We start from the raw sequence: 27978 nt of genomic DNA on the forward strand, positions 1-27978 counted from the left end.
CCTACATGCTTCAGTACTCGGCGATCCCGTTCCGTGAGTGTTGCCTACCACTTTGCAGCTGAGCCGTTATTGCTCCTAGACATTGCCACTTCCCAATAACAACACTTCCAGTTGACTGGGGCAGTGCTAGCGGGGCAGAAATTTGACAAACTGACTTGTTGGAAAGGTGGCATCCTATGACGGTGCCACGTTGAAAGTCACTGAGCTCTTCAGTAAGGCCATTCTACTGCCAATGTTTGTCTATGGAGATTGCATGGTTGTGTGCTCGATGTTATACACCTGTCAGCAGTAGATGGGGCTGAAATTGCCAGCAGTGGATGTGTGCCCCATCCAGCAGTGGATGGGGCACACATTTGAAGTGGTGTCCACATACTTCTGTGTATATAGTGTATATCCCCTATTACAATCAAACGGTTATAAATACTTAAATACAAATACATCTGCAGTGTCCCTCCTGAAGGTGAGCAGCTGCAGATTATATCTGCCAAGGACGGGGCATTGGGATGTTTTTTAATAGGAGGATGTGCAGCTATGTGGCTGTGGGTGGAGAGAAGGACCAGGAGGACCAGTTGCCTGCCAGGCTGAGACAGGGGAGTATGACACGGCCACAGCCCCAGGGCAGTGAGGGGTACGGTGGGGTGGACAGACCCAGCTGAGGGCCCCTGAGTGTGATCAGCCAGGATGGATTCTGGATTTAGAGTCATACACTGCTCTCCTCAATCAAAACCAGGCCTCAGATCCAAGGTAAAAATAGCCACAGGTCAGTGGAAGACAGAGGACGGAGCAGAGACATGGAAAAAGAAAAAGCAGGGGAAAGGAAAAAAAAAGAGAGGGAAGAGAGATAGAGAGAAACAAGGGCAGGTTTATTATGTTCTGCTGGTACAGTACTGTAGGAGACTCCTGGGTTTTAGTGAGTGTGCCCCTGGGACTCAAAGGCATCTGTCTGTCTGTCTGTCTGTCTGTCTGTCTGTCTGTCTGTCTGTCTGTCTGTCTGTCTGTCTGTCTGTCTGTCTGTCTGTCTGTCTGTCTGTCTGTCTGTCTGTCTGTCTGTCTGTCTGTCTGTCTGTCTGTCTGTCTGTCTGTCTGTCTGTCTGTCTGTCTGTCTGTCAGGGACAGACTAGAGCAAGGGGCTGGCTGGGGGAAAGACAACACACACAGCATTTAATCAGTCAGCTCTTCCTGCAGGGCCCATATTCTATTGAGACTCCAGAGAGAGGAGAGGAGGAGGAACACTGACTGGGAATAATCCTTGCTGTTTAATTACTAAAACAAACTCGGTTTTACCATGCATGGTAGTTAAACACACGTCTGAACAGACAGATGGCTCAATGACAAACATCATTAGTCAGATAATGGGCTGTCCTCTTGTCTTCACCGTTACAGATCACACAGTTGTATTGCGGTTTTGCAGAGTCGGCGCTGCCATCTACTCTACTGCATTTCCTTCTAAGGGTTCTGTGCTAGTGTCAGCAGGTATACAGAGCTACTCTCACTTCTCACCTCCTTGCCCGCTTGCTCTTTCTCCTCGCCTGTCTTTCCACTGTTCTCCTCGATTCTACCTTCCTCTCATGACTTTCTTTCCTCGTCTACAGGCATGACTCCTGGCTCTTCTGTCGCCCCGCTGAAACCTCCCTTCTCTCTCTCTCTCTCTCTCCTCCCCTGAGGCAGCAGGCTACAGATGCCCCCACACCTCCATCACACCGTCCAGCCACAGAGCTAGTATCTCACAGCTCTTCTCTGGCCCATTACGTTGATGAAAAGGGAGAGGGAACTTTCACTTCTCAGAAGGCACACACACCTCTACTGAGAGAGAGGGGGTAGAGAGAGCATACTGTTAAATATATAATACATGACTCAGTTAGACCACAATAACACAACGGAAGGATCAAAATGAGACCACAAGTTTACTAACACTGCATGTTCCAACAGCAGGCAGTGTGTGTGTCTGCGAACATAAGTGTGTAAATGCAGCTCTGTAATTGAGCCATGTGAGATCACAGGGATGGGCTTATTTCCCCTTGAGGTGACACTCTTTATTGTGCTTTAAGTGGCTATATATACATCTCCATGTAAAAACATAAACATTAGTCATTTTATATTGTGGTACGGGATTTTTATCGTGTGTTTTACTGAATAAAAACCCTCCTCGGCAGATAGTGAACATATTACTCATGGTCACTATCTCTCGATGGAAAGTTTGGGCTAGTCTGTAATGTGGGGCGACGCCAAATGGAACTGTGCAGTTCAACAGGTTCAGGGAAATGGAATCCGTCAGACCAGCAGCACATCATGATATCTGGAAACATTGTGATACATTCTGCAGGTGTAAATTAGTATGGACACCACCATGCTTTCCTTACTACCCCGTGTACGGCAAGTCAAGAGAATATCCTGCCACTGGAGCATAATAACCAGATGACAACAGAGAGCGGGAGGAAACAGACTATTATTCTACTGAGTCGGTCTCTTAGAGCCGGGGTGGCAGCCCTTTAATTAACTGTGGGGAAGCAGCAACACGAAAAAGCAAGGACAGGAAGAGAGGTCTTTAATGTTTCAGCCCGCTGTCTCGCACATGACGAGCTCTGCTCCGCAGCTATGGCGACACCTCACAGCACTCTCCATCTGGGAATAATGCATCACCACTCCGCTCCGGAGGCGAGGCGCCGCCTGTGGAAACGTCGCAGACTCTTGGGACAAATGGGAAACTGTGGAGTGTAATTGGATTGTAAGTGAGCGAGCAACTCCAATTTCTATCTGCCAATTATCAGCGTCTTTTTCAGAGGAGACAGCCACCTTTTTTGGGGACAGATTAAAAAGACTAGATCAGAAGAGTCTTATTCTCCAGGCCTATTCTTGCATGCCTTCCCAAAGTGAAGGGTTCCATTGACTGAATAAACATCAGTTCATTTTTTATCACTAAAAAGCAGAGCAATTTTGTCTTTAATAGGATGTTTGTGATTGACAGGGGTTGAGGAGATAGGGAGACGTGAGTAGAGAACAGGAAAGGTTGAGAAACTTAATAGGCTAAAAGTCACAGACTTCGTAGATTGTTGCAGACTTGAGGAACCAATGCCAGTAATCACTGATGGTATTTGTTTGACTATATTACTTATGTCAGCATACAAATTGAGAAAATGGTGTTCACAACATTTTTCTTTCCAGGAACTGTTTTCACTAAACTGATTCATTTTGCTTTTGGTTTGAGTAAACAAACTGTAAAAGGTTTTGCTAATAAATCCTTAGATTGGAGTATTTTCTCAACCCGCGAGTGTCTTCCAATACCTCCATAACTCTACTCGATATTTTTACAGAGTAGCAGACAGTCATGAAACACTGTATTTCACTCTACCACCCCTCCCCAACCCCCTATCCTCTGGTCCCAGGTCAGATGCACAGTGCACTACACTATCAGGTGTCTCAATGCTATCTGCTATCCTAATAACCGGAGCTAATGGACAGCCTCGTTAAGATACACTTAAATGAATTACCTTCTATTGCATACTTTATCCACTCTCACTGTAGTGTCTTGATCCATCTATGTCTCTCTCACTCCATGTCCATCCCATTTCCCTCCTCCTGTCCTATCTCAGTAACAGTCATCTGTAACCTAAACAACCTGTCAACACACTCACATTAGCATGCACCCATTGTCTCCATTCAGATGAGTGCGTTATGAAGCTCACAGAGGAGGTGGGGATGGGAGGCATAAGGGGAGAATATGAGGAGTTGGGTAGGGGGAACGGAGGGGGTAGTTGGCTACAGTTGAGTCTGGCGTGCAACATCTCTCACTCACGCTCCATTCTATAGCTTCCAGTTCAGTTGAGGAAGCACTAGAGAGATTCAACCACTAACCAGCAGCTTCACAGAATGAACTGTACCACAGCACAGGTAGCCTACCTCATCACCAGGTGGTTCAGCGGCTCCATACGCTCTCCTTGTTTCTCTCTAGCCTATATTTCCCCTTTAAGTGCTTTAAGTGACTCTTAAGGATACGCCCCCTTTTTTTCCAATTTTCGCCTAAAATGTCATACCCAAATCTAACTGCCTGTAGCTCAGGCCCTGAAGCAAAGATATGCATATTCTTGGTACCATTTGAAAGGAAACATTTTGAACTTTGTGGAAATGTGAAAGGAATGTAGGAGAATATAACACAATAGATCTGGTAAAAGATAATACAAAGAAAAAAAAAACCTTTTGTATTTTTTTTGTACCATCATCTTTGAAATGCAAGAGAAAGGCCATAATGTATTATTCCAGCCCAGGTGCAATTTAGATTTTGTCCACTAGATGGCAGCAGTGTATGTGAAACGTTTTAGACTGATCCAATGAACCATTGCATTTCTGTTAAAAAACGTTGTATCAAGACTGCCCAAATGTGCCTAATATGCTTATTAATAACTATTCATGTTCAAAATGATGCACTCTCCTCAAACAATAGCATGGTATTATTTCACTGTAGTAGCTACTATAAATTGGACAGTGCAGTTAGATTAACAAGAATTTAAGCTTTCTGCCAATATCAGATATGTCTATGTACTGGGAAATGTTCTTGTTACTTAAAACCTCATGCTAATCGCATTAGCCTACGTTAGCTCAACCGTCTTGTGGAAGGGACACCTATCCCGAAGAAGTTTTTAAGGCAGGACAGCAGAGCTCTCTCTCTCTCTCTGCCAAGCCCCAGCCCCAGCTACCCTCATCTCTCTGGGCCGGCTGTGCTCCGTGGCCTGGGGGGGTTGGAGGGTAGAGGGGGGAAGAGGGGGGAAGAGGGGGTTCATGGCAGTGAGAGGTGTGTCTGCGTCTGCCGGGGGCGTTGTGCTGTGCTGCACCTACAGAACCAGCTGTTACCCTTCAGAGCTGCAGAGTCTCAGACAGAGCACAGCACACTACACTGGACCAACTACGAATCTCTTCACTGAGGACTCAACAAAGGACGATTCTGACTGGAAACGTATACATAAACATAAAACTAATAAACAACCCCTGTGGGTTTGACGTGAACACACTTTGAAAGGTGTCCACACAAATGCGGTGAAAAAAATACTGTAGTACAATGTAAGCAACATAATACCTTACACCCAGTCAAGTCTGTTAGCTACAGGCATGGTGTGTCCCACGCATACTCCTGTAAATATATTTGAGAGGAGATGAGAGGAGTTTCAGACGGTGCAGTTAAAGGATGCCCACCGTTCCTGACCCATGTGGGAGTGGTAGGTAGCAGGTAGCAGCCATCCATACCTGCTGCCTCCACACAGACACATTCCAGTCATGCAGGGGGTTATATCTGTAGGTGTGTTTCTGGAGCTACTGTATATATTTGTGGGGAAATAGATGCCCTGTGTAGGAGTGGTATCAGCCACCTATACCTGGGGTTATTGCAGACATATCTTTATGTGTTTCTGTAACTCTATTTGTGTGGGAATATAAGTGTGTTGTGCATGTAAACAGCAGTGGGGATCCTTCCATGTCACTGTGGACAACGGACTCAATGACAATATGACAGGGGGGTTAAGAGAGTAACGGAAGACTACTATGTGTGTCACACATGCCTACGCACATGCAGGTGTACGCGCGTGCGTAAATGTCTGAGCAGCATGATTGTGTGAGGGAATGTGTGTCTGTGTTGCTGGTGTGTGAGGTGTCAGCAGCGTTGCCGTGGGGATGGTCTCCGGGGTGATGGATGAGGTCCTGTCTCCACGGCAGCCCCAGCGCTGTGCCACTACCATGACAAATGGAGCCTCGGCTAATAAATCTGTACAGGTCCCTATAGTAACACAAACATCACGGCAGGAGGGGTCAGCCCTCCCCCGCCGACTCATTGAAATACACACAGCATAGCAGGACAGGGACACAAAATCTTCCTTCTCCCCTGGTAGTTGCACCAGCCCCATGTAATCAACCCGAACCCCCCTCTACCCTGTACTGCATCACTGCACCCCCTATTCAGGCTGAGGCAGCAGTCCAGAGGACAGGGGAACATGGGTTGTTCTAGTTTGTCTGTCATGTGCTGGGTGGATTGAGAGAGAACGCATCATAAATACACAAACCCACAGGTCAGTAGTTCATGGGCTATTGTTGAAGATCCATTGCCATTTTTATTCTCAAACTGCAATAATATGATCAAGGTCCACTTAAAATGAGCCCTGGATCAATACATGTAGAAAAAGAACAGTATGGACACAGATGGAAACACACACACACGACACATCTCGGTTATTGTTATACAGACAAACTTAGAAGACATGCTCCAGGGAGGGAGTTTCATTTATTAATGAATTTCCTCTACATTTACCAACCAAATAAATGAATGTTGGATTAGTGAGCAGTGAAAGGGGAAATGTGAGACTCTGAAAGAACATGACATTATTTCTGAAAGGAGCCTCAATGAATCATCGCTCTGAGAAGAACACTTGGTCCCCTGGGCCTATCAGATACAATCCACTAGTTACCACATAAGACATCCCTATCAGACCCCATCTTTTACCACATAAAGATAACCCTATCAGATACAATCGACTAGTTACCACATAAGACAACCCTGTCAGACCCCATCCACTAGTTACCACATAAGACAGCCCTATCAGACCCCATCTTTTACCACATAAAGATAACCCTATCAGACCCCATCCTCTGGTTACCACATAAAGATAACCCTGTCAGACCCCATCTTCTATCACATAAAGACAACCTTGTCAGACCCCATCCTCTAGTTACCACATAAAGACAACCCTATCAGACCCCATCTTTTACGACATAAAGACAACCCTGTCAGACCCCATCTTTTACCACATAAAGATAACCCTGTCAGACCCCATCCTCTAGTTACCACATAAAGACAACCCTGTCAGACCCCATCTTTTACCACATAAAGATAACCCTGTCAGACCCCATCCTCTAGTTACCACATAAAGATAACCCTGTCAGACCCCATCCACTAGTTACCACATAAAGATAACCCTGTCAGACCCCATCCACTAGTTACCACATAAAGACAAAATTATCAGACCCCATCTTCTACCACATAAAAACAACCCTGTCAGACCCCATCTTCTACCACATAAAGACAACCCTATCAGACCCCATCCACTAGTTACCACATAAAGACAACCCTATCAGACCCCATCTTTTACGACATAAAGATAACCCTGTCAGACCCCATCCTCTAGTTACCACATAAAGACAACCCTGTCAGACCCCATCCACTAGTTACCACATAAAGATAACCCTGTCAGACCCCATCCACTAGTTACCACATAAAGACAAAATTATCAGACCCCATCTTCTACCACATAAAGACAACCCTGTCAGACCCCATCCACTAGTTACTACATAAAGACAACCCTGTCAGACCCCATCCACTAGTTACCACATAAAGACAACCCTGTCAGACCCCATCCACTAGTTACCACATAAAGATAACCCTGTTAGACCCATCCACTAGTTACCACATAAAGACAACCCTGTCAGACCCCATCCACTAGTTACTACATAAAAACAACCCTGTCAGACCCCATCCACTAGTTGCCACATAAAGACAACCCTGTCAGACCCCATCCACTAGTTACTACATAAAGACAACCATATCAGACCCCATCCACTAGTTACCACATAAAGACAACCCTGTCAGACCCCATCCACTAGTTACCACATAAAGACAACCATATCAGACCCCATCCACTAGTTACCACATAAAGACAACCCTGTCAGACCCCATCCACTAGTTACTACATAAAGATAACCCTGTCAGACCCCATCTTCTACCACATAAAAACAACCCTGTCAGACCCCATCTTCTACCACATAAAGATAACCATATCAGACCCCATCCACTAGTTACCACATAAAGACAACCCTGTCAGACCCCATCCACTAGTTACCACATAAAGACAACCCTGTCAGACCCCATCCACTAGTTACCACATAAAGACAACCCTGTCAGACCCCATCCACTAGTTACCACATAAAGACAACCATATCAGACCCCATCCACTAGTTACCACATAAAGACAACCCTGTCAGACCCCATCCACTAGTTACTACATAAAGATAACCCTGTCAGACCCCATCCACTAGTTACTACATAAAGACAACCCTGTCAGACCCCATCCACTAGTTACTACATAAAGACAACCCTGTCAGACCCCATCCACTAGTTACCACATAAAGACAACCCTGTCAGACCCCATCCACTAGTTACTACATAAAGACAACCCTGTCAGACCCCATCCACTAGTTACTACATAAAGACAACCATATCAGACCCCATCCACTAGTTACCACATAAAGATAACCCTGTCAGACCCCATCTTCTACCACATAAAAACAACCCTGTCAGACCCCATCTTCTACCACATAAAGATAACCATATCAGACCCCATCCACTAGTTACCACATAAAGACAACCCTGTCAGACCCCATCCACTAGTTACCACATAAAGACAACCCTGTCAGACCCCATCCACTAGTTACTACATAAAGACAACCCTGTCAGACCCCATCCACTAGTTACTACATAAAGACAACCATATCAGACCCCATCCACTAGTTACCACATAAAGACAACCCTGTCAGACCCCATCCACTAGTTACCACATAAAGACAACCCTGTCAGACCCCATCCTCTAGACACAAAAATAAAGACTACCAAATCAGACCCCATATGCTAGTTACCACATAAAGGCAACGCTGTCAGACCCCATCCTCTAGACACAAAAATAAAGACTACCAAATCAGACCCCATCTGCTAGTTACCACATAAAGACAACCCTGTCAGACCCCATCCACTAGTTACTACATAAAGACAACCCTGTCAGACCCCATCCACTAGTTACCACATAAAGACAACCCTGTCAGACCCCATCCTCTAGACACAAAAATAAAGACTACCAAATCAGACCCCATCTGCTAGTTACCACATAAAGACAACCATATCAGACCCCTTCCTCTAGTTACCACATAAAGACAACCCTGTCAGACCCCATCCTCTAGTTACCACATAAAGACAACCCTGTCAGACCCCATCCTCTACCACATAAAAACAACCCTGTCAGACCCCATCCACTAGTTACCACATAAAGACAACCCTGTCAGACCCCATCCACTAGTTACCACATAAAGACAACCATATCAGACCCCATCCACTACTTACCACATAAAGACAACCCTGTCAGACCCCATCCACTAGTTACTACATAAAGATAACCCTGTCAGACCCCATCCACTAGTTACTACATAAAGACAACCCTGTCAGACCCCATCCACTAGTTACTACATAAAGACAACCCTGTCAGACCCCATCCACTAGTCACTACATAAAGACAACCCTGTCAGACCCCATCCACTAGGTACTACATAAAGACAACCATATCAGACCCCATCCACTAGTTACCACATAAAGACAACCCTGTCAGACCCCATCTTCTACCACATAAAAACAACCCTGTCAGACCCCATCTTCTACCACATAAAGATAACCATATCAGACCCCATCCACTAGTTACCACATAAAGACAACCCTGTCAGACCCCATCTGCTAGTTACCACATAAAGACAACCCTGTCAGACCCCATCTTCTACCACATAAAGACAACCCTGTCAGACCCCATCCTCTAGACACAAAAATAAAGACTACCAAATCAGACCCCATCTGCTAGTTACCACATAAAGACAACCATATCAGACCCCATCCACTAGTTACTACATAAAGACAACCCTATCAGACCCCATCCACTAGTTACCACATAAAGACAACCCTATCAGACCCCATCCACTAGTTACCACATAAAGACAACCATATCAGACCCCATCCACTAGTTACTACATAAAGACAACCCTATCAGACCCCATCCACTAGTTACCACATAAAGACAACCCTATCAGACCCCATCCACTAGTTACCACATAAAGACAACCATATCAGACCCCATCCACTAGTTACTACATAAAGACAACCCTATCAGACCCCATCCACTAGTTACCACATAAAGATAACCCTGTCAGACCCCATCCACTAGTTACTACATAAAGACAACCCTGTCAGACCCCATCCACTAGTTACCACATAAAGACAACCCTGTCAGACCCCATCCACTAGTTACCACATAAAGACAACCCTGTCAGACCCCATCCACTAGTTACCACATAAAGACAACCCTGTCAGACCCCATCCACTAGTTACCACATAAAGACAACCATATCAGACCCCATCCACTAGTTACCACATAAAGACAACCATATCAGACCCCATCCACTAGTTACTACATAAAGACAACCCTATCAGACCCCATCCACTAGTTACCACATAAAGATAACCCTGTCAGACCCCATCCACTAGTTACTACATAAAGACAACCCTATCAGACCCCATCCACTAGTTACCACATAAAGACAACCCTGTCAGACCCCATCCACTAGTTACCACATAAAGACAACCCTGTCAGACCCCATCCACTAGTTACTACATAAAGACAACCCTGTCAGACCCCATCCACTAGTTACCACATAAAGACAACCCTGTCAGACCCCATCCACTAGTTACCACATAAAGACAACCCTGTCAGACCCCATCCACTAGTTACTACATAAAGACAACCCTGTCAGACCCCATCCACTAGTTACCACATAAAGACAACCCTGTCAGACCCCATCCACTATTTACCACATAAAGACAACCCTGTCAGACCCCATCCACTATTTACCACATAAAGACAACCCTGTCAGACCCATCCATAGTGCCAACTATTGGGGCAGGTAGCATTCTCCTGGCATCCGCCAAACCTCGGTTCGTATGTCAGACTGACAGTTGTTGAAGCATGATTCATCACTCCAGAGAACGCGTTTCTACTGTCCAATTGCGGCAAGCTTTACACCACTCCAGCCAACCCGTAGCATTGCGCATGGTGATCTTAGACTTGCTTGCAGCTGCTCGGCCATGGAAACCCATTTCATAAAGCTCCCAAAGAACCGCTATTGTGTTGACGTTGCTTCCAGGAGCAATTTGGAACTCGGTAGTATGTGTTGCAACTGAGGACAGATGATTTTAACACACTACTCGCCTCAGCACTCAACGGTCCCGTTCTGTGAGCTTGTGTGGCCTACCAACTCGCGGCTGAACCGTTGTTGCTCCTAGACGTTTACACTTCACAATAACAGCACTTACAGTTGACCGGGGCAGCTTTAGCAGGGCAGAAACTGACTTGTTGGAAAGGTGGCATCCTATGACGGTGCCACGTTGAAAGTCACAGAGCTCTTCAGTCAGGCCATTCTACTGCCAATGTTTGTCTATGGAGATTGCATGGCTGTGTGCTCGATTTTATACACCTGTCAGCAACGAGTGTGGCGGAAATAGCTGAATCCACTAATTTGAAAGTTGTAAATGAATGGTCACAGAGAGCTGATGTGTTGTGCACTAAAGTCCACAAGCGAAGAGAAAAGGTGACAGGAGGATCGTAGATAGTTGGGAGAAGGAATTACTTGCAACTGTTGTACTAATCCTAGATCAGCTAGATGCAGGCAACAGAGTGCAAGGCGGTATAGAATCTGCCACTATCTGTCACCTTGATTACTCAATTCTCTCGACCTGTGCACCTACGCTGTAAACTTTCATTCATAGGCTAGGTTGTAGCAACCTCATGATGGGTACAGGGAAAATTTGAGTATCATGTAGTAGCCTAAACCTATTGACGTTACGTTGAGCTGGGTGAATGGAATATGAATGACAGTCAAATAGATTGTATTTGTCAAATGCGCCAAATACAACCTTAACGTGAAATGCTTCCTTACAAGCCCTTAACTAACAATGCAGTTAAGAAATGTAAGAGTTAAGAAAATATTTACTAAATAAACTAGAGTACAACTTTTTTTTAAGTAACAATAAAAAAATTAAAAATAACAACGAGTAGCAGCAGAATTAAAAAAAGGGTGGAGGTCAATGTAAACAGTCTGGTGGCCATTTGATTAGCTGTTCAGCAGTCTTATGGCTTGGGTGTAGAAGCTGTTAAGAAGCCTTTTGGTCCCAGACTTGGAGCTCCGGTACCGCTTGCCGTGCGATAGCAGAGAGAACAGTTTATGACTGGGGTGGCTGGAGTCTTTGGCAATTTATAAGGCCTTCCTCTGACACTGCCTGGTATAGAGGTCCTAGATGGGCCCCAGTGATGTACTGGGTCGTACGGACTACCTTCTGTAGCGCCTTGCCGTCGGAGGCTGAGCCGTTGCCATACCAGGAAGTGATGCAACCACTCAGGATGCTCTCGATGGTGCAGCTGTAGATCTTTTTGAGGATCTGAGGACCCATCCATGCCAAATGTTTCCAGTCTTCTGAGGGGGAATAGACACTGTCGTGCCTCTTCACAACTGTCTTGGAGTGTTTGGACCATGCTAGTTTGTTGGTGATGTGGACACCAAGGAACTTGAAGCTCTCAACCTGCTCCACTATCCGGTATGCTGTAATAGATATAAGGCCATGCTCATAAAACAAAAAAAGTCATCCTCCCTCATTTTAAATGGCAACGACCACCACTGGTACTGAGGGAACGATAAAATATTCCATAGTTGTTTTATGTCAATTTGACATCTACGGTAAGTGTCAAAATGAATAATTATGGGTTTCTGCAGCTCTGACACAAAAGTGCTGCACTATTGCTGAGCTAACAAACCCCTGCAATATGGAATTGAAAAGATTCATCATGTTACCAGTGGAATGCTGCGATATGATGCAGAGCCCTGATACTGTAATTCCCGAGCCTAAGAAAACAATTGCATCTGCCTGAGCAGGTTAGTGAGCGTAGCTCTCACAGAACGGGTGTGACCTGCCTGGAGAGCAACTGCCTACATACCGAACGTCCCTATGGGACAAGCTATGTGGAAATTGTTTCTCTAGCCGACAGAAAGCAAAAACAAACAGAGGGGAAAAGCTAGGGATGTACCAGATCTTAGATGGGATGAGACGTTCCATTTGTGTAACCTGCTGAGTGAGCCTGATTTGTGGAGAAACTTTCCAGCTCTCTTATTGGCCAACACTAGGTAACGCAACAGAAGACAAAACAATAGGAGGGAGTGTGTGACTTCGATAATCTGTCCGTCACTTTTTCTTTCCTGTTTATATATCTTTCTCTGTCTCCCATGAAATCAAATCAAGTTTTATTTGTCACATGCTTCGTAAACCACATGTGTAGACTAACAGTGAAATGTTTACTAATGGGTCCAACAATGCAGAGTTAAAGATAAATAAATACACAGTGAATAACAATAACAAGTAAAAATACCATGGCTATATACAGGGAGTACCAGTACCGGGAAAAACATACACACACAAACACACGTTAGCTTCTCTCTTACGGCCGGTACTGAATATGCAAGACTTCAGCTGGAAAGTTTGGCATGTTGGCAGCATTTTTCATTTACAGTTTGATAACCTTTATAGACACTGGCCATTTTTGATAACCTTTATAGACACTGGCCATTTTTGTACATCAAGTCAATGTCCTTTTGACAAGGCATGCGGTTTTAATCAGAAGATCTGTCTCAAAGACCAGATTGGCACTAAGCACTTTGGCCACATGAAAAACACCCTATTCAACACAGGGGATTAAGCATGCGTCCCTGAGGGGCCACTGTGTTTAGGATCAGCGTGGCAGATGTGTTGTTGCCTACCCTTAACACCTGGGGGCGGCCCGTCAGTTTTGCGCGCTCCCTCAAAACCTGAGTCATCTTAAGCATTGTGTTGTGTGACAAAACTGCACATTTTAGTGGCCTTTTATTGTCCCCAGCACAAGGTGCACCTGTGTAATGACCATGCTGTTTAATCAGCTTCTTGATATGCCACACCTGTCAGGTGGATGGATTATCATGGCAAAGGAGAGTTGCTCACTAACAGGGATGTGAACAAATTTGTGCACAACATTTTTGAGAAATAAGCTTTTTGTGCATATGGAACATTTCTGGGATCTTTTATTGCAGCTCATGAAACATGGGACCAACACTTATCATGTTGCGTTTATATTTTTGTTCAGTATAGATATGTTGTCCAAATCGTGCAGCCCTAGTGTGTGTATGCTCATTCCCCTGCAGCACATTGTCTGAGACCATACTCCCTCATTAATCAGAAATGTGAAGCTCCTGCTCTTACCCCTCAGCGGGTCCAGCTGTGCCAAGCAGGGATGTCGTCATGGGAGGGGGTGGAGGGCACACCCACAACACCCTAGAGCCCACACCGACCATCAACCCCACGTCCCATTTTCACCCCTTTCATTCTTTACTCTCCTCCATCGCTCTTCCCCCTTTTCTCTCCCTCTCTGTCACTTCTGACAGGCTCGCCCCAAAGCCAACCCCACCCCCAGTGCTGACTCGGAGCACTGCCGTCGTCCGTCCATCCCCCTGACAAATTACTCTATTCTGTGTTGTGTGAGAGCGCAGAGTTGGCGAGAGCTCTCTGCAGCCACCACTGACACTGTCAGAGGGATTCAGCCTAGCTAGCAAGGGTGTTAAGACAGACAGAGACAGAGAGGCAGAGACACCCCCTCCTCTCATCAAGACCAACCCCCCCCCTCACAGCAGCAACACCACCGTCCCTCATCGTCTGTTCCTCGTCAGGACGCTACCCCCGTCACTCACCTGTCAATGGAAGGTTGTCTTCTCTGGGGATGTGGGAGTCTCTTTATGTTTGGAGAAGCGGTTGGGCTCTGTGAAAACAAGCACAAACAGAGCAGGGGTCATCTCACGGTGAAGGCCAACACAAAAGCAGAAGTCAGAACTAAAGCGCCTCTTTCTTTCCGTCCTGTATACCCACCCCTCCTTCCCTCCCTTTCTCCTTCCTCGCCCAGGCTGCCAGTGATTTATTTCACCTACAGCTTGAGTCCCTTCTGCTTTGAAACAAGATGGTGAGAGAAAGAGAGAGAGGGGGATGGAGGGAGAGGCGCATTTACAATTTGCAATCAAAAGACTTCAATGTTCGCCTGTCTCTCTCTGCCCGTCCCTCGCCCCCCTCTCTGTCCCTCGCTTTTGCTCTTTTTCGCTTTTTGTCAGACTCCAGGTCTGAGTGGAATACTGATGTCAGGGTTTGAGAGCTGCAATTGAACAAAAAAAAATGACTTTCTGCCCTCTGTTTTTCATGCTGCACTTTGTGCTGCCAATTCCCACTGCTAAAATAAAACTGAGCGAGGGGCTTAGGGGGCGGCGAACACAACCCTGCGACAAATAGCCTGCGTTTCTGGACCTTTATAGGGCCTGGCTACAGAGAGGAGGAGCAGGAGGAGGGAGGGGGGAGCAGGGGGAAGAGGAAGAGAGGCTGGAGGGATGACAAGTTCATTCAGACAACCCAGGAAAAACAGAAACAATTACAGCTCTGAGATGGAGGCTGCAGAGGCTTAGGGAGCTCGCAGAGCACAGACTTAATGTCACTTAGCTAGAAAGCTAATGACAGTGTGGGAACAGCTACAGCCCAGGGAGAGAGAGAGGAAAGAGAAAGAGAGAGAAATCTCTCCATCTCCCATCAGATGGAAATGCCACTCCGTCAATCACCCTGATTAGGTAATACATATTCAACAGCCTTCCAGTCTGTCTGTGAGCTACCTTCCCTGTGAGCTACCTTCCTTGTGAGCTACCTTCCCTGTGAGCTGCCTTCCCTGTGAGTTGCCTGCCTGCGAGGACACTGGCTGGGTGCATGAGGAGAGGAGGAGAGCAGCGCAGATGGAGGTGCTGCTGGAAAGTGCTCTGATTACTGATCTGATCTAGGTACAGTGTGGCTGCCTGGCCACTGCCATGGGCTGGGAGGGGAGAAACATTGAGCTGACATTGACAGATATACCACTGTGAGATCACTGTGGTTCACAGACTCTGATCACTGATCAGCCCTGAACAGGCAGCATCAGGGGAGGAAGACAGTCAGACACCCACCGCTGATTCAACCACAGCCCATCAAGCAGAACACAGACACCACCCTGTAGGTGCAACATTAAAAGAGTGCCATCTGTGGGGCGAGACGGTGAGTGTGTGTGTGGCGCGCTACACCACCTCTGTTCTCTCTGTGTGAATACACTTGTTTTCTCTCCTTCTCTCTCAGCTCTTCTCTCCCTCTCTTTCTCGCCATTTCTCCATCCTCATCCCTCCCTCTCTCTCTGAGCCGTCTCGCTCTCTGGCCGATGGGAATCAATGGCATGAGATGGCTTTGTTTCTTCCCACAGCTTTTCCCCCTCCTTCTGTGACAGCAGTCAGCACTCAACACCTTAACCACAGAGCTACAGTACAGTGGTACCCTCATCCTGCCTGCCAGGGGAGAGAGAAAGGGATGTGGGGGGATGGGAGGGAAAACGACACGCTACAAGACAAGTTACATGGCAGGAACACAACACACAACAGAGTTCTCCAATAATGGACTGACACTGGTGCTTTCTCTCCCGTCCCGTAGCCTATACACCCCATTCACAGTTACATGCCCTATTCAATAAAGGAGTGAATTCATCTGTATAGCTCAAGGACTCTCCCTTCACACCGCCTGTCCTTGAGAACATCATTTGAGAGGAGAGTGCACACACAAAATAATCCAAACCGCACGCACGCGCGCACGCACGCACACACACACACACACACACACCACTGTGGCGTGTACACATATAGGGGCTCACAAAACCACACACAGACTCCGTATACACCACCTTGATGGGGGGGCACAGAGCACACTGTACCTCGCCCCGTCTGGCCCCTCCTACCCCCTCAGACCAATGATGTGGTCCTCAGTGTGGAGTCAGAGGACAGGCAGTGTATTGTGTAGTGTAGGGCTGGGAATTGCCAGGGACTTCACAATACGATACTATCATGATACCTTGGTGCCGATACGATATATATTGGGATTCTATACTGTAATTCAATTGCGATTTAATGTTCCAAACATATTGCTCACCATATGTCTGCCGCAGAGGGACTAGAGAGAGCCATGAGAAAACGACTTTTGATCAGTCATGCAAATGAAAGTGCTGGGAAAAAAATGGTCTCCCCACTTAAAAAGAATGGAGAACAAGCTAGGAAGGAGATTTGGTTCAGGTACAACCAACTAGCGCAAAAATATTGCGATACTGTCAAAACAATATGATATATCGGCAAAAAATTATATCCTGATATGTAACTGTATGGTTTCTCCCCCGTCACTAATGTTTTTTTAGGCCAGAGCGCTGTACGGATCACAGAGCCACAGCTAAGGCTTCTCTGCTCTCTCTCTCTGCTCACTGAACCAGAGCAGAGTTCTAGGCTCCATCCCAAACAGCACCCTTTTCCTCATACAGTGCACTACTGTTGACCAGGGTCCTGTCATTACAGGCCCCTCCACCACCAGGCTGATTTATATCTACATTCACATTACATCTGAGGCTCTTTTCATCACTGAGCCCAGCACCACAGCCAGCTCCTGGGTCACATAACTTAACATGATGACCAATTCATGTCTCCACAGCCCCCCCCCCCCCCAAAATCCTGAAATGAATACAACGTTTATAACAGCGGCTAATTAGTACTGAGGAATAGAGACGAAGTTACAGGCACATATCGGGCTGACTTGATCTCGAAATAAAAGAGTAGAAATAGAGATATTTAGCCACAGCTATTTCTCCTAGCGGTCTTCTCCCTTGAGGACATGTTATTTTTAATGTCACTCAGGCCACCGGTGGACCCGTTCAACTCTACGCTTTCCAGAAGAGCCTCTTTCCTCCACCGTCAGCCCGAAGTGACAGCGTGCCATGGCGTTAATTGTGCCGTGGGTTCCGGGGATGAGAGCTGACAGGAGTGTCCGTGGAGCTCGTCCGCTGGATACTCTGGCCGGCACGCACAGAGAGATGTCTCCTCTCGCCGTTCCCTGGTGGAGCTCCAGCGACAGGAGGAACTGACTCTGAGACCAGGCCTGCCTGGTGCTGAATAATTGAGATGCTTTCAGAGGAGGGTAAGATGAGCTGATGGTGCTCCAGTGAGCGGGACCCTTCCGGTCTAGCGCCGTTTAGACTAAACTCACGCAGCGAGACGAGACCCAGGGCCCTAACTCAACGGTAGTTGTGTGTCTCCAGGAGAGGTGAGGGAGGGGGCAATGGCTTTCTGTCTGTGTACCGTGCTGTGTCTAATATATAAAAACCATTAGGCCTTGTGTCTGTTTTGCACGTATATTCACATCAACTACAACAGGGAGCCATTTGCTGTGACAAACACAGGCAGTATATTGGAAAAATATGGAAATATGTGTCTTGGATTGATAAGACAGTGAAATGCATCTGTTTTAGGGAGCGGGAAAAGCCGCTAAGGGCTCAATTAATGTGCCAGTGTGCCACTGTTTCCCTGTGTTACTTAGCACCCTGCAACCTGCAATTCACACAGACAGCAAACAACAACAGTCAAATCAGCCAGGGGCGATTAAACAGTCTCCATCCAAGGCAATAAAACACACAGAGAGAGAGAGAAAGACAGAGGGTGTGTGTGTGTGTGTGTGTGTGTGTGTGTGTGTGTGTGTGTGTGTGTGTGTGTGTGTGTGTGTGTGTGTGAGTGAGAGAGAGAGAGAGAGAGAGAGAGAGGAAGGAGGGAGAGAGAGAGAGAGAGGAAGGAGAGAGAGTGAGAGAGGAAGGAGAGAGAGAGAGAGAGAGAGGAAGGAGAGAGAGAGAGAGAGAGAGGAAGGAGAGAGAGAGAGAGAGAGAGAGAGAGAGAGAGAGGAAGGAGGGAGGGAGGGAGGGAGAGAGCGAGAGAGTGAACACAGCTCTACATGGGCACTCTCTTACCCTGCGACTCAATTGAGCAAAAACATGCCAGCCGCGATAAACCCAGGCTGTTATATCAGACATAAATGTGCACTAAAACAGCAATGTGCATTAGGCCTCGTTGTTGTTGTTCTACACTATTTCCATTCTACAGACACTTCTGTTCTCTCTAAAACTGGCCTCCTCCAGGACCCCTAAGAGGATTCTCTCTCTCTCTCTCTCTCTCTCTCTCTGTCATATAACATGTACTCGTACAGATACACTCGTGGTTGGTATAAATATAGGTGGAGAAGAAACCTCTGCAGAGCTCTTATCCTCTGTTCCTCTAAAAACACCCTTCAGAGTAGATAAGAGCTTCACCACAGCTGACAGTTACCCTTCCACTGGGGCCAAGGACAGCTCGCCTCGCCAAGAGAGAGAGAGAGAGAGAGAGTAGATTCCCTTTCAAAAACCACAAATGCAATCCAATCGTTATATTTTCCGGTTACTGACCAATGAGGACAGATGAAAAGATCAACGTCAATTACTGTAATCACCCTCTATCCGCATACTTCTTCATCCCAGATCCACTTGACTAAGTTACATTGTCCAACTCTATGGACTGTGGTTTATTTATGGGCCATTCTGATAGGGAGGAGTTCAGGGAGGTCAAGGGTGGTATTTGAAACAAATAATTGTTAACTGTATTTAATTTGTTTATGCTTTGTGCTTTTTCATTCCCTCTAAAAGAATATTGTGTCTAAAGACGTACATTGTGGCGATAACATAATAAAAATCTATTTTCAAAAGTCCTTTGGAACATCTTGGTATTCATACAATATTATTTTGGAGACCTCGGTTTTTATCGAAATATTCAACCTTAGTCAAGTCCTGAGGTGCAGTACACATTCATTTAAGAGTCTAGACCACTAATAAATATATTCAAGTTTAAATACAGTTGAAAATGCATATATTCCATAAGATCCATTCCAGAATGGCCCACCACAATCACTACCAGCATGTCTGTATGAGATAATCCTGATCTGAGAGCGTCTGACTGATCTGGAAAGCAGAGGACTGAAGCCAGGAGTCAGAGGGGAGGGGTGGAGAGGTGAGGGGGGTGAGTGGGTCCAGACTGCCTGGCTGACTCTACCAATATCTTCTAGCCTCCTAAATCCATTCCAGTATAGACGCTGCTACCTTCAGGCGGCACAACTTTAATTCCAACTGTGATACCCCCTTCCCCCCGTTCATCCCTCCATCCCCCCCGTTCATCCCTCCATCCCCCCCGTTCATCCCTCCATCCCCCCCGTTCATCCCTCCATCCCCCCCGTTCATCCCTCCATCCCCCCCGTTCATCCCTCCATCCCCCCCGTTCATCCCTCCATCCCCCCGTTCATCCCTCCATCCCCCCGTTCATCCCTCCATCCTTCCGTTCATCCCTCCATCCCCCCGTTCATCCCTCCATCCTTCCGTTCATCCCTCCATCCCCCCGTTCATCCCTCCATCCCCCCCTCCCCACCAGAAGCCTTTCTTGCTGTACCGATCCTGGGAACCTCCTTTTAATGACTGCATAGTAGAGTCAATGATAATCTCTCTTTTCTCATTCTCTCTCTTTCTCATTCCCTCCATCCTCCTCTGTCTCTCCATCCATCTCTTGACAACAGCTACAGCCGACAATGCTCTAGCATTAATGTACATTCATTGATCAATCAGTCTGCCTGCCAGTGGTGCTGGGTGATATAATATAAGGTGGAAAATCACAATAGACTATTGTAGCTGGGGAAAATCCAATTTCAGAGAAGTGTAATCCTACTGACAGACCTTATTTCCAAACTGCACACGATTTCCTCAGTTCTCCAAGGCAGCGAGAGGGGAGTGCCTTCCTGCACAGGGGATGGGAAAAATAGTGGAGAAAAGAAAGGAGGGAGAAAAGATACACAACTTAGTCCCACTGCCTTCTCAAAAGAGTCATAGCAGTCAGGTACTCATCAGCCAATGTGACTGGAAATTGCCCACCCACAGTCTCTGACCCTGGTCCTCTGGGAGCCCTCTCCTTATAGATGTCTGTCTGTCAGTCAGCTGTGAGTGACAGGAGGAGGACTGGGGCACGTTTTCAATTTCCTTAATGTCGCTCCCTAGAGACAGACACGCCTGGAGGGGAAACCTGAGGACTTGAGAAACATGCTTAAGAGATGTAAATACCTTCACCTGCACTAAAGGGCTGTGGCTGAACTGTCCTTTTTTGGGGAATCCTGATTGGTCAGATGAAATACTACGGAGTATGAATATTAGGGGAGAACTAGAACCCTACAGAGGGTTAGAACTGATTCCTGTCTGTTCTATGTGAAATCAACACACTTTTCACACACTTCATTATTTGTAAATCTCAGTTTCAAGGGCTGGCTGTGAAACTTGTGTTAAAGTATGAGGTGAGTCAGGGACAGATGGTGTTTGAGTGACAGCGCTGGTCCTTCGTTAGACAGCCAGCAGGACCAGCCTTTGTGCTCCTCATTGCTGTTTTTAATGATGTTAACAAGGCAGCGAGAGGCGGACCATTTGTTTTTGCCTCGCAGGAAGGCAGGCAGTGGGCTGGGCCCCATCTGACAGCACACCACTGGATCCACAAACACAGAGCCCTGTCAGGGCCATGTCAGACTGAGACGCTCCAGTTAGTACCTGCTTCCGTAATTACACTAATTAGACTCTCTCCACACACAACACTGCCTTCCCACCACATACTAATCCCTGTCGATCACAAAGCACCCTTCATGTCAGTCGCCCTCCTCTCTCGCTATTGCACGCTCTCGTTCTCTCTCCCTCCTAGGATCCATCCAACAGTATAACGAATGTAATCACTGCATCAATACAGCACACTCATGGCTGGTGGAAGATATCTGAAAACGTGGGACTGATTTCCTCTACAACAGTTTGGGTTGGGGACAGTGTGTATGTATGAGACCCTAGACCCATTAGTATAGTATGGATGACTGGTGCCTGAGGAAAACCACGTAGAATGTTGTCCACAAACTTCCATACTACACAAACCATCTTTTTCTCTCTCTTCCCTGTCCCCTCCTCTCTATTTCTCTCTCTCACAAATGCATCACCCAAGCGCAACCAGTCAGAGAGTGAGGGTAGAGCCATTATTAAATTGTTTACAGCTAAGGGTCAAGTTTGTTCTGTCAATCATGGCAAGTGCCAATGAGCCCTGGCAGCTAGGAATCATGGGGCACTTGTAAAGAAACATTGCTGGCCTCTCTCTCGCTCTCTCTCGACAGGCAGGTCCTGGATCTCTCATCCCTTGCTGGTGGTGGTGAGCTTAACGTGGATTCCTGTCACTCAGGATTACTGACAACACAAATTGGTGCATTGAAAGACTTTACAGAGAAACCCCAATGTCCTGACACTTCACAGAGAAACCCCAGGGACCTGCTGCATTCAAACACTTTCCAGAAAAACCCCAATGTCCTCAGAACCATTCTGGCAGGGTACAATCCCAATCCATCATTGACCATGGAAGACTACACAAGCCATTTGTAGGCAAGTAGGCAGGTATTTTCCTGTCATTGTAATCCTTGGGCTGTCCGCCTAACCATTTTTGTTGGGTTGACAGTCCAAACAGATTAAAATAAATAAATAATAATACATATTTTTGGGAAATACATTTCCAGGATGGAAAAACGCTTTCAGGGTAAACTTAAACGGCCTAAACCAGATATAAAGTATGTAGAAAAGATAATGGACCTATATATTCTTAAATAATATAGTCTTTGAGAGCAAAAAAATTCCCCAAATAAAAGCTAGACAGTCAGAGAGAATTGAAAATTCCCAAAACAATGAATATTTCAGTATTCATTTTGCCCAAGACACAAGCAAACCTGTACAGGGCCATGGCTGCTCTGTCCTGACTAGGGGATCGGTGTTGACTGAGTCCCAGGCTCTAATCTCAGGCCTCTTCAGGACAGGTCGAACTCCCACTTCCTCCCCCTCTCTTATTGGCCTCTTCAGACAGTCCAACTCCAAACATTGCTGAGGCCCATGCTGAATGATCTGACAAATTTACACCGTCATGATGTATTGGCCCACACTATCCAATCGATGACTGTCTAATTAAAACTAATTTATCATTGTAAACTGCCGAATCTAAACCCGATTCATATATCAATACACCAAGATGGAGTAGGCAATAACATACGGATAAATTGTCACCTTAAGAAGAGAGGTCAAAAAAAGAGAAGGGTGTATAACAGAAGGAGGGAAGAGAGACAACAAAAGACAAAGGGCAAAGGGAGAGGTATGTGTTTATGAGATTGACAGACCGTGTGGAGGGTAAAAGGCATCAGAATGCTTCAGTTCGGCTAGCCAAACGAGTGTGCTCGCATACTCCCTTAAAAGACAGAGAAAAAAGCAGCAGTAGTGCTGTTTGTCCATTTTGAGTTGCCGTAGCCAGTATACACTTCCTCAAAATAGTCTTGATTTATCGAAGAATTCTCAAGAAATCTGTCATAAATTGATGTTTTTGCAGAGGAGATCTTAGTAGTGCAATTTTACATCTAACTAAGACGTTTGGTGCAGTATTTCTCAGTGAAATAATGTGCATGAAAATGAGTTGTCTCTCGTTGAATGACAACAAAGAGTTTATTGAAGAATCCCTACTGTTCACCAACAAAGAGGTGTGGACTTCGGCTTCGGCTTGCCTCCAGAAAAATGTTTGTGTGCCCGAAAAACCCTCACGGAAGTCCATATCGAACAAAAACGTCACAAAATATGGTCATAATACATGCACAAACTCTTCCAAACTGTTTCTGGGAAGCATGAGGAACGCCTTAAGTGTGACTGACTGCTGGTACCAACAACACGCAAAGCCCAGCATGATGCCAGAGGGACAGCGATGCCCTCATACCCCCGACACACACAACCCCAACCCCTCTGGCCCCCCAATGAAATATACATGAGCTGATTCCCCGTTTGTCATCATTTATTCAAGTTTAGCGTGACAACTCCTATGTGTGTGTGTGTGTGCGTACATGCGTGCGCACGTCAAGTAAAGCGTGTGCGGTGTGAGAGTGGGAAGATGAGCAGTGTAGGTGCAAGAACACAGTAAGATGACACATTCAGAGCGCAAGAAAGGATCGAGAGAGGAGAAAGAGTGGCTAAGCAATAGAAAGTGAACGAGGGGGAGGCGGGAGGGGAGGGGAGGGAAGAGAAGGTGGATCTCAGTGGAGCGTGAAATGAGTGCTTGAGCGGCTTTACCTGGTGGTAGATAGTTAGAGCGCTGTGCTGTCTGGGATTCACCTGGCACTCTGATTCCCTCACACACACTGCAGCATGGACAGGTCTACTCTGCTCTCCCCCCTGTCCCCCTCCAACGCTCTAGTTTAACATTCTACCCCCATATCTTTCTCTATCTCCTTCCACTCTCTCTCCTTTCACACTCTCTCTCTACCCTTTTCTACACTCTCCCTTTGTGATGTTTTTGACACAGCGATTCTCCCCTCCCTCTGTTTCCTCCCTCTACCCCTCGCTCCCCCCTCCCCGTCTGCTACCACTTCCTGTCACCTTATCTGGGTGCGTGTCTCTCGGAGGTGGCAGCAGGCGCCTGGTGGTGAGGTGGCAAGCCAGGCAGACTTCTATGGGATATCATCCATCCGTCAATAAACCTCTCCCGGCTGAATGGATCTGTTGCGGCTCAGAGCAGAGCCACAGGCCCCTCTTAAAGCCAGTGAGCAGCCGTCACTCAAGACAGGCAGTCTCAATGCTAGAGAGAGACAGACAGCCGCATAATGGCAGCAAGGTCAGGTTGAGCTGAACAAGAGGAGTGCCAAGAGTACGTAATGATTTACGCTAGAGAGGGAGAGGTATTTGTGTACTCAAAGTCATCTCTCTCTCCCACTCCCTCCTTCTCTCCCAGTCTCTCCCTCCCTCCCCCAGGCGTAGGGGGTGGAGGTGGGGGTTAGAGGTGTGGAGAGAATTTGCTATACGAGCAGTAAGGGAACAGAGGATGAATGCTTCAAGTGGTTTATAGAAGCTTTACAGGGTTAGGGTTAGTGAGAGGGGGAAGTTGCTAGAGGTGAAGGTGTAGCATGGGTCTCAGATAGAGGTGTATGGGGTGTTAGGGGGGTGGTGGTGGCTAAGGCCCAGCATTACTCAGCTGCCTGCACATTCCTGGGCCCCCAGTGAAAGTTGCCTCTGTGAGAGAGAGAGAGAGAGAGAGAGAGAGAGAGAGAGAGAGAGAGAGAGAGAGAGAGAGAGGCCGGGGATGGAGGTGGCAGAGGAGGGTTGGGGGGGGGGCATGCTGACTGATGGGCCATGCTGTTTATCTTGGCCTGCTAATACAGTAAGCACCATTCTGTAGGGTCAGAGGCATGTTCCATACTGAGAGAGGGTGAGAGAGAGAGGAGAGAGGCGGAAAAACCAGAGAACCAGAGATATAGGCTACCCACTATGGGACGGACACACACACACGCACACACACACACACACACACACACACACACACACACACACACACACACACACACACACACACACACACACACACACACACACACACACACACACACACACACTGTAGAAGTGAAAGTAACAAAGAAGTAAGAACTGGAAATCACAAGCGTTGCTGCTTGTCTTAACATGAGTGGTTAAGTGCTCTGGTTTAGCACTCAATCGAATCACTTATCAGTCCGGGGAGGAATTGATAAACATTTTATCTGACATGATGACAGCGCCCAGTACTTACATTGTATTTTCCACAGATGCAGTGACAAATGTAACAGTGTATAAAAGGTCACAATGCTTATTGCCTCATGTTATGAGTCTCACCACTGAGCACATCCAGCAATGCTAAAGCTATATGCACAGCAGGAACAGGAGAAACTGTACTAAACGAAGACCATTGCTCAACACTGACTGACTACCTGTAAAACACTAATGACAGCCTTCTTAGGCCGTTGCCTAAATATTAAAATGGTTGTAAACAGTCAGAGGACACATCCCAGTATCAGAACCACATGAGCCTTGTCTCCTGCAGCTGCCCGGTCCCCACCCACAGACAGACACATTTACATTACATTCGAGTCATTTAGCAGACACTCTTACCTGAGCGACTTACAGTTACAGCCACATGTCACAGTCATAGCAAGCAATAAAAAGGGGGCCTGTTTCCCAGAAGAGCTCTCTCTGTCACTCCTCCTGATGTGGTGGCAACACACTTCTGAACACCCTGACAAACTAGGGACGGTCCCCCACCCTGGTGACATCATGAACACCTTCACACACACTCCGACACACGCAATACGTGCACACACACACACACTAAGACACATGCACACAAACACATATGCACGTATGAAATCCCACAGTTATATCCACACCCATGCTTGCAATACCTCTGTGGAGCGACAGTGGCTGTGAATTAAGAACGCCCTGCTCCCCTCCACACTTTGTTTGCCTCTAACAATGTCCAAGCGCTTTCCAAGACAAATCCAGGAAGTCAACCTTTTCGGAAGTTTAAATCCGGATCAAACCCGATCTGTTCCGCCTCTCCTCCCCCTCATCGCTTCAACAGCTCGGTCATCTCACAGGGAGAAAGAAAGAAAGAGAGGAAAAAGGGAATACAATCCATTGAATCCTTTGATTGTGTTTAAAGCAGAGTCAAGTTCAGTTCTGTGAAGTAGTGTTGAGGAAACAAGTGTGACAGGAGAGGAAGTAGCTGTTTTTAAGCGTTTTATTGCGCTGTGCGGAGTAGTTGGTCTCTTTTAACACAGTGTTACAGCGTCTCTTGTTGCCTTGTAATGTCATGTAAGGTGTGAACGTCGCAGTTATGTTGTGAAGAGCTGCTCCTCTCACCCCGGGTCTCTCTCTAGACCAGCAACGTGTTTACAACACTGGCACAGTGGAAGGATTCTGAACACAGATTCAACCTGACACTCTGGAAGACTAATGAACACAGATTCAACCTGACACTCTGAAACACTAACATCCACAACACACACACACACACACACACACACACACACACACACACACACACACACACACACACACACACACACACACACACACACACACACACACACACACACACACACACACACACACACACACACACGTACTGAGACAACAGCTGCCAGCTCATCATCTCACAGTACACAAAGGAACAACTAGTCCCTTGTGTTACCCCATGACTCTCACTGCTGCTAACAGAGCCAGATACATGGACTTCAAATGTACCAGGTGTACAACTGCAGCAGGTATCTCTGGATAGCCTGTTCCCAGGTAGGAAACATGACAATGGCAGAGCACCTTCTGGACTTTCTGTTCAATAACTCACAACCTTAAAATAGGTTTCTAGAAGGGATTTCTCAGAGCTATTGGCCTGGTAGATCTTCCTGTGTGAGTGAGTCTCTTCAGTACCGCGGGCCAGAGGGAGGGGGGGCCAGGGGGGAGTGGGCTGAGGAGGAGGGCGATATAAACAGGGGCAGGACTTTACAGAACACCCAACATCCCCACATCAGAACACCCAACATCCCCACATCAGTTTCAGCATGGCTCAGATGCGTTGGGGCTGTTCGGGCATAGCAGCACAGTTTAAATAATGGAGGTAAAAAACATCAAAACAGAAGCTTCAGGTGTCCTCCTACTCCATTACTATGTCTCCCCCCTCAGCCCCACAGTCAGGAGTGGCTCCCCCACTGCCCCTGGCCTGACACACGTACGCACCGACACACACACACAGCCAACTCCCTAGTGGGAGTAGACATCGACATGAATATTGCATCCGGCAGGCAGGACTCAGGGAGAAAGTGGGTCTGGAAAGTGACTTAGTTAGTCAGACTGGCCCATTTGGGACACAGCAGGGGTGAGGAACGGGAGGAGAGGGTGAGGAGGGGGGAGGAGGAGAGGGGGAATGAGATGGCGCTGAGAGGGGAGGGCATGTAGGTAGACAGAGGTGAGGGTATTGGGGACATATTGTGAGACCACCTGTCACTACTCTCTCTCTCGTCCGTATTTCTCTCTCTCGCCCCTCCACTCTCTGCCTCTCTATAATAAATAAACAATTCTGTGCTTGTTCCTCTTGCCTCTACAGTACACCGTTTTCTTTTCCTAAGCCAAACTACCCGATACTAACGACTGGCATGATTACATCACTCAGCCTGTGCTCCTGCTCCGCCGGGCAAAATATTCACAGTGCTTTAGCTTTAGCTGGCTGAGCTCCTTCTGCGCCGCTGTTCCCTCGACATGAGAGCACTGAGGCCTCTGTGTCTGCATACTCTGG

General features: G+C 46.9%; 1 protein-coding gene across 6 annotated transcripts in view; it reads right to left on the reverse strand.

Annotated features, from left to right (window-relative positions):
• sulf2b (sulfatase 2b) overlaps positions 1-27978 on the reverse strand; it is a 172903-nt gene that overhangs the window by 124391 nt on the left and 20534 nt on the right. For 4 of the 6 annotated variants that reach the window (XM_029719510.1, XM_029719511.1, XM_029719506.1 and 1 more), the window contains exon 2: positions 14608-14675. The gene's annotated coding sequence lies outside the window, so the exon portion shown is untranslated. Of the gene's footprint in view, positions 1-14607; positions 14676-20522; positions 20544-23954; positions 24059-27978 lie in introns of those variants that run through there. The other 2 variants (XM_029719507.1, XM_029719508.1) reach the window with 2 other exon arrangements.

The sequence above is a fragment of the Salmo trutta genome, chromosome 28 (assembly GCF_901001165.1).
Source record: "Salmo trutta chromosome 28, fSalTru1.1, whole genome shotgun sequence".
Classification (NCBI taxonomy): Eukaryota; Metazoa; Chordata; class Actinopteri; order Salmoniformes; family Salmonidae; genus Salmo; species Salmo trutta.